The sequence below is a fragment of the Staurois parvus genome, unplaced genomic scaffold, assembly GCF_062004578.1.
Source record: "Staurois parvus isolate SC_StPar_1 unplaced genomic scaffold, SC_StPar_1.0 ptg001698l, whole genome shotgun sequence".
Classification (NCBI taxonomy): Eukaryota; Metazoa; Chordata; class Amphibia; order Anura; family Ranidae; genus Staurois; species Staurois parvus.
The window spans coordinates 351,615-360,672 of NW_028319494.1; the positions used below are offsets into that span (position 1 = coordinate 351,615).

The 9,058-nt window shown below is 38.5% G+C and overlaps 1 protein-coding gene across 1 annotated transcript in view; it reads right to left on the reverse strand.

The window, feature by feature from the left end:
• The window catches only part of BCL2L14 (BCL2 like 14), a 30,189-nt gene extending 22,045 nt beyond the window's left edge, over positions 1-8,144 (reverse strand). Inside the window, exon 1 of the mRNA XM_089663488.1 lies at positions 7,978-8,144. The gene's annotated coding sequence lies outside the window, so the exon portion shown is untranslated. The remainder of the gene's footprint in view (positions 1-7,977) is intronic.
• Positions 8,145-9,058: the final 914 nt, after the last annotated feature.

Here is a 9,058-nt window from a genome sequence, read left to right on the forward strand (position 1 = left end):
TTACCACTAAAAGAAAGCTCAGTTTTTCCTGGTCTAGTCCACCTGGCTACACAAAGTAGTTGTGACAGTATACCATTTTATTAACACATTTCATAGTTACATAATTTTTTTCAGACATTAACATTTGTTTTACCCTCAGTCATGAAGGGGTTAAATATTGCTCAAGCAAAAGAACATAAGTAAAAAACACCAAAGCACAATATGTGAGTAAATTCAATAATAAATTTCAGTGTAAAAATGTCCATGAAGGTGCATTTAAATGTGGTAAAATAAAACCAGTTACATGATTAACTTAAAGGGACAGGTCACCTATTTTTTATTTATAGAAAGGGTATTGAAAGCTGTGGGAGTTTATCAGCTGACCCTGGGAGGAGGTGTAGATAGAGAATAGAAGAGGTCTGAGGACGGAACTTTGGGGGACCCCTTATGGGAAGAGGAGAGGAAGAAGTACAGTTGTAAGTGACACTGACGGTGCAGTAAGATAGGTAGGAGTAGCACCAGCAAAGAGCAGAGTCACTAAAAAAAAAAAAAAAAAAAAAAAAGCAAAAAAAAACATACAAGGAAACAGTATATTTCAGTGGTGTGTACAGGAAGCTCTGCTGAATACACATATCAAGCACTGTCTACACCACAGCCCAATGCCTTTGATTAACTTGTATTTGAATTTGTGTTTTGGGGTATAATATTTGCTACATTTCATGCTTATATGTATGTGTTGAAAGGACATTTTATACTGCTTCTTCTAAATAATTAAAAAAAAAAAACACACAAAAAAAAAAAAAAAAGTCACTGATGTCAAGGGAGAGGAGATGGTTACCATCTGTATCAAAGGCAACAGAGAGAAGAGTAAGATTATGAACTAGTGACTATTGATTTTAGCAAAAAAAGCCATGTGATCACTGTGTCCCCTCTGTTATGGGCATCACATGGATTTGTATATAAACAAAGCCATCCATCACTAGTGACAGGGTGGCCATTGGTTTGTGCAGTATTTTTGCAAATTTTTTTTTTTGAGAAAAAAAAAAAAAAAAAAAACAGTATAAAAGATAGAGTTGTGATTAAAACAAATACTTGTGGGTTTAAGGTGTCTTTTTTTTTTAAATTTAAAACGGGTGCATGTCCTTTGCATGGCATCCTTTTTTCTCCTTTCATAAAGTTTGGAGGCATGGCTTTTCAGCAGTCAAAACCAGGTTCTTTCCTGCAGGGAAATAAAGCAACTGATCATCTGCACACCAAACTCATAATAATAATTTGGAGAAAATTAAGCAGACCTCCAGCCAAAAAATAAATCGTCTTGCATTTGCCTATTTGAATGTCAGTCATTTCCTGAACTGTTTCTAGGGATTGTCATTGGAATGTGCCAGAGCCGGATGGGCAAGTCACCCTCTCCCAACACTTCCTGCTGTGTATACTACAAGTTGTATTACCCTTTTACCTGCTCTGATATTTACCTGCCAAAGTTATCACTCTGCATGGAATATTCACTGCCCAGCAGTTTATTACATTTACAAATACTGATTACACAAAATGAGATCACTTCTTGTTTCAGAAATACACTAACAGGAAATGGAGTTCAAAAATAGGAATCCTGTAAAAACGCAGCATTCACCAGCAGATATTAATCTTATGCCCTGACAGTCTGATTTTAACCCCTTTCCAGACCAGGCTTATCCTGACACTTTGTTTACATCAGGGCTTTTATTCAGCGCAAAGGTGGGGGCAGGGGCGGACTTACCATTCGGACACTCGGGCACTGCCCGAGGGCCCGGAGTCAGTAGGGGGACCCATGAGATGCCTCTGGTACCTTTCATAGGCTCTTTTGGGTGTGGTTTGAGTGTGGGCGAGGATACAGGGGCCCCATGATCCCCTATTGTCCAGAGGCCCCATGAGTTGTCAGCCCGCCCCTAGGTGGGGGGACGCAGTTCCAGCACACCCAGCACTGAATGTATGTAGTGGCAAGGGGTACTGGAGTGTGTTGGAAGGTCTATTGATGCTGGCTGCTGGGGGATCTATTGTTACTTATGGGGATTTATTTTTGCGTGCTGGTTTATTGCTGCTAGGAAGGTCTGTTGTTGCTGGTGGGGGAATCTATTGCTGCTGGGGGGATTATTGCTGGAAGGGATCTACTGTTGAGGTAGGGGCCTGTTGTTGCTGGCTGCTAGACAGTCTATTGATGCTGACTGCTGAGAGAAAACATTTCAAACATTATATATATAAAAACAATTTTAAGCAGAGGCCCTAGAAAATAAAATGGTGAGAGAATAAAATGGTGGGTTTTGCAATTTTTTTATGTCACATGGTAATTTTTGCAAACTAAATAAAACATTTTTGTAAAATATAACAAATGATGGTATGCCAAGTAAGTAGATACCTAGCATGTCATGCGACACTTTAACCACTTCCAGTCCGGACACTTTTACCCCGTTCCTGTCCAGGCCAATTTTCAGCTTTTAGTGCTATCACACTTTGAATGACAATTGCGCAGTCATGCAACATTGTACCCATATGAATTTTTTAGCATTTTTTTTGAGACAGATAAAGCTTTATTTTGGTGGTATTTATTCACCACTGGGATTTTTTTTTTTGCTATGTAAATTAAAAAGTACTAACATTTTGAAAAAATGTGTTTTTCTTATAATATTTTGCAAATAAATAATATTTCATCATAAATCTTGGCCAAAATGTATTCCGTTATCTTTTTATTAAACAAAAAAAAATAACCGAAATTAGTTTATAACCAAAAATTATAATTTGTAAACTTTTTTTTTACATTTTTATTTTATTTTTTCATATTATGTTTTTTTTTTTTTTACATACTGTCACCCTAGCAGTACAGTGTCACTATGGTGACACTGTACTACTTGTGTGGGGTGATGAAGATTTTTTTTTTTTACACTGATTGCTTTTACACCCATAAAGGCTGTAAAAGCAATCATTTCTCCTTCTCTCTGGCTGCATTCTTGCAGCCATTGAGAACTACTGTGTGAGCTGTGATTGTTGTGAATAGCCTTGTACCATGTGACCTCTGTGATCATTCACAGATGTCACACGTAGTAAGCAATGATGTCAAAAGTGACATCTTGCTTACTACTCTGCATGTGATCACTGATTGTTCCAACAAGACAACGACCCCAAACACACCAGTAAACATGCAACATCTTGGTTCCAGACCAACAAGATTGACGTTATGGAGTGGCCAGCCCAATCCCCGGATCTTAATCCAATAGAAAACTTGTGGGGTGACATCAAAAATGCAGTTTCTGAGGCAAAACCAAGAAATAGAGAAGAACTGTGGAATGTAGTCCAATCATCCTGGGCTGGAATACCTGATCACAGGTACCAGAAGTTGGTTGACTCCATGCAACACAGATGTACAGCAGTTCTCAGAAACAGTGCTTATACAACTAAATATTCATTAAGTGATTCAAAGGAAAGCAAAATCTTCAAACATTTTTCAGTTTATATAGTGAATGTTTGAGTTTGTAAAGAAGAATACAAACACTGCTATTTTTTTGAACAGTCTAATATTCACTTTTCTTCAATTTTTTTTTAGAGGTCGCTGCTCATAAAAAACAAAATGGCTGAGACCTTAACAAGATAGCTGTCGCGTACAGCTTCCAGGTCTCTGTTGTGCACAATCGTTACAATATCAACTAAGAAGTAGGTTATACTGTACTACACCCCCAGCATGACTCACTGCACATGAGTCATGCATCCCTGGGATAACCACTGCATATGATCATAATATAAAATCGATCACACTCCATGCATATAACTATACACCTTCAACATAACCAACTACCGAACACAATCATAATATAATTCTCCTACATTCTATAAAACACTACACCCCCAACATGACCGACCACTAGACGTGAACATAATACAATTGTATAACACTCTATATATGGACGACTATACCTCCAACATGACCAACCACTGGACACACTCATAATACAGGTCTATTACACTCTATACATAGAACACTATACCTCCAATACAACCCACCACTGGACACAATCATAATACAGGTCTATTACACTCTATACATAGAACACTATACCTCCAACATGACCAACCACTGGACACAATCATAATACAGACCTATTACACTCTATGCATAGAACGTTATACTTCCAATATAACACAACACTAGACACAGTCATAATATAATTCTATTACATTGTATACATAGAATACTACTCCTCCAACATGACTGACTAGTGGACACGATCTCAATATACTTCTATTACACTTTATACTCGGAAACTATACCTCCAACATGATCTAGCACTGGACATGTTTATAATACAAATTCTACTACAGTAAAACCCAACTCGATATGATCATAATGCAATTCTCCTACACTCTATATAGAACACTGCAACCCCAACATGACCGACTACTGGATATGACCATAATACAATTCTCCTACACTCTATATAAAACACTACAACCCCAACATGACCGACTACTGGATATGACCATAATACAATTCTCCTACACTCTATGTAGAACACTACAACCTCAACATGACCGACTACTGGATATGACCATAATACAATTCTCCTACACTCTATATAGAACACTACAACCTCAACATGACCGACTACTGGATATGACCATAATACAATTCTCCTACACTCTATATAGAACACTACAACCTCAACATGACCGACTACTGGATATGACCATAATACAATTCTCCTACACTCTATATAGAACACTACAACCTCAACATGACCGACTACTGGATATGACCATAATACAATTCTCCTACACTCTATGTAGAACACTACAACCTCAGCATGACCGACTACTGGATATGACCATAATACAATTCTCCTACACTCTATGTAGAACACTACAACCTCAACATGACCGACTACTGGATATGACCATAATACAATTCTCCTACACTCTATGTAGAACACTACAACCCCAACATGACCGACTACTGGATATGACCATAATACAATTCTCCTACACTCTATATAGAACACTACAACCCCAACATGACCGACTACTGGATATGACCATAATACAATTCTCCTACACTCTATGTAGAACACTACAACCTCAACATGACCGACTACTGGATATGACCATAATACAATTCTCCTACACTCTATATAGAACACTACAACCTCAACATGACCGACTACTGGATATGACCATAATACAATTCTCCTACACTCTATGTAGAACACTACAACCTCAGCATGACCGACTACTGGATATGACCATAATACAATTCTCCTACACTCTATGTAGAACACTACAACCTCAACATGACCGACTACTGGATATGACCATAATACAATTCTCCTACACTCTATGTAGAACACTAAAAAGCCAACATGACCGGCTAATGGATATGATCATGAATACAATTCTACTATACTCTGTACATATAACACTACAACCCCAACATGACTGAATATAGAATATGTTTCTTATACTGTATAATACTGCAAGTTTGAACCAAAACCTTTATCATTCATCTATTCACTATGGCACACCTTTAGACTTGGAGGATGTATGTCAGCGAAATCCTGGAGATTGTGCAATGGAGTGGTCACATGACTGTTTGTGAGGGATCCACCCTGTACATGAAAACGTGTTTCATGTTCCTAACTTCCAGGAAGAAGTAAACTTTTTTCGCATTGATAGCTTATACATTAACATATTATTAGTTAAATGCACAGAACAGGAATTATATAGAGGCTATAAAGTGAACAGACTTGGAAACACAAATTCTGAGCCATGAGGCTCCATGCACACTAGCGGTTTTTTTAAGCTAAAAAAGACACTGGATAAAAAATCCTGGTCATATCGTTTTTTAGTAGTGATTTAGTAGTGTTTAGGAGCGTTAGTGTTTTTACAGTACATGTAGGAAAAAGCTAGAAAAAAAAGCTGTTAGGAGCATTTTAGTTGCGTTTTTTTTCTGCTGGAAAAAACGCTCCAAAAAAAAAAACTCTACAAAAACATTTTTTTTCTGCTTCTAGAGGTTGAAGCTCACAAAAAGGCTAATAGCCTAATGTAGTGTGCATGGACACATAGGACAACACTATTTAGCTTCTAGGAGCAAATAAAAAAAAAATACTAATAACAGATTCTAGGAGCTTAACAAAAACACTAGTGTGCATGGAGCCTGATAACATTTCTGGTCAAAGTGCAAATACGTTTTGCAACTTCTAGCCCACATAAAAATTATGACTAATGAAAAATAAAATGGATTTTTCCTTTCGGCCTAAATTTGAATGATATATGTAAGGACAAAGTTCTAATACTGAAAGGACAACATTCTTATAGGCAGTGCTGACGTCCTGTCAGTGGAAAGTCACTGAGCCTGAAATAGGTCATTTCTGGGAACATAGGTTAGGTCTTTGTGATTATAATATCAATCAATTACCCCTTACCACCCCACCCCTCTTTTCATTTCATTATTACTGCATAGTCTATGCTTTTTTGTTTCCTCTCCTTCCACTAAAGACAAGTTTATGAAAATGTATGCATAGTCAATTTTTTTTTTTTTACGTTTTGGATAGAACAGGATTTGGTTGGAACCTGTCAGTATATTTTTTGCTGTCTATGTCCAGTTTGGAAGATTTCCCGTCACGTGCTTTTGCAATGACTGAGTGGAAACTCCTGCAAAGGGAAATCCCCTTTAAACTGTTACCACAGAACAGGTGTCCCCATTGAATGATTGAGCCCAGGTTCACACTGATGCGGTGTGGAATTCGCAGCGTTTTCTGTGCGAATTCCGCACCGCATCAGAATTGCACCCCGTTCATGCAAACCGCTGTGGATGTGTATATTAAGTTAGCGACACCCTGAAAGCGGTCCTCAAAACGCAGTGCGATGTGCAGAATCGGATCACATAGGTGTGAATATTCATGCAATATGATTCTAGTTTGGACCAAAAAATAGGGTTTTGCACGTTCGCGGGTGTGGTGCGATTAGAGCCATACGCACTTCACACAAATCGCATGTGATTTGCACAGAAATGCGGTGTGGTTCCTGTGCAAATCACATGCGATATGCTGCACCACATATATGTGAACCCAGGCTGAAAGCTTGGACTTGCACTTATTTGCTTGCATTGCAACATGTTTTTGAGGTGCATTTTTGACATGCATCACGGTGCATTTATGTGTGCTGCCATTGCCATTAAAAGCCCTTCGACTGACATGAACCTGTTTTTGCCCAATGCTTGTCAACTCATCACATATCTGTGAACTAACACTATTAATAATGGCAACCCTCTGCACATTCAATAGCATATGAAATATAAAACCACATAGGTATGAATGGGGTCCTTGCCCTCATCTCTTGTTCTGGTGACAACTTCAAGGTCCCATTCACACCATGTGTTTCTTTGGGCTGCATTGGAGTCACGTTGACCAACACAAGCCCCACACAAAGACAAGCTGAAACATATGCCAAACACAAGTGGCTGGTGAATTCAGTTTTAAACTTTGGATTTCTTCTCAATTTATGTCTTAGTGACAATGATCAACAGGTATAGAAAGGGCGAGTTTCCCCACCTATAAAAACAAGGCAAAAGGTCTAACCCTTCCACGCTAACAACAACAAAAAAAAGTTTTAGATTTAGATACACTTTAATCCATTTAAATATTTCTACAAACTATCATTTGAAAATTTACTGTCAAAATTCTCTCATTTCAATTGCTCCAAACACATCAAACTCAATAAGAATTATTGAAGGAGAAATGTATTCTCAAATATTTCACTTCTATTCAGGCACGTGAACCTGAAATGATAAACGTTTGTGTGATTTAGTAGTCTTACCATTTACGCTTGCTGATCCTTTCCAAATCAGAACTTGCTAGATGTAAAATGGAGCTCAGAATAATAACAAGTGACAGTTGCCATGACACGCCCCAATTTAAGATCCAGCAGTTTAGAAACTCGTCTCCATATACAAATGTATTCAAAGAATATATTTATTACCTGTTTCCAGTCTACGTGGACTGTTGACTTCTCTCCTTCCAGCAGATCAGGAAACGTTTGAAAAGTTTTGTACAGCAACAGCCGTGACAAGTTAACTATGTAAAGGAGAACTGTTTCCTTTTCGTGTACTGAGTTCACCCAACAGCTCAGAGTGTGAAGATCACGGTGTTTGACTTGTAGACGTAACTTATGTCAGCCCAGTGGGAGTTTCCAAAGTCAGAAGATGGTGAGTCAGCAGTCAACACTGAAATACCACTGACATAGGAGAGTCCCTCAGGGTTTGCAATTCTCTGTGTGTAAGCCAACAGGGAAAATACCATCAAGGTCCCCTAAAAAAGGCCTTTTCTGCCCGCAACACCAATCAGCCCTTTGTGCTACGACGCTGAGTCACAATTACTCTTGGCAAAGGGACAGGAACTGAGCAAATAGTTGTAGGAGAAGTCACTTATCAGACGTTGGGCCACAGCGTAAAGAGGACCTGGCACCAACTCCAATAAAATGTATGTAAAGCACAGGAAAATCAAATATTTTAATAGTATACTTGCAGTGTTTTTATTTTCCATACATTTTTTATTTACTTGCAATATGCCTCTGAACTTGCTAGCACATTTACAGTCAAGCCCCAAGCAAAGCCATGTCATAGCCCTTTCCTCCATTGAGAGTAGTTGTTGGGGTGTTGAACCAGTGATTGGAACCTCACCCCCCTAGAGGGTAGGTCAGAAACCACAGGCTATTAAAGTAATTCTCCACACTTTGGTTCCTAAAGCATTAACCACTTCATCCCCTGAACCAACAGACACTAAGGATCCAAGCCACTTCTCGGTATGCATTACCATATTTAGAAGTTTGATGCAGAACGTGACCCATTCCTCACCAGCCACTTGTGTCCTCCATTGACACAAGTCCCTTGAACATTACACTGCTAATTAAATTATTATTATTATACAGTATTTATATAGCGCCAACGGTTTGCTCAGCGCTGTACATTATAATGGTAGACAGTACACAAGACAGTACAGTAACAATAGAATACACAAGTGGTTCGAGGGCCCTGCTCCTTGGAGCTTACAATCTAGGAGGG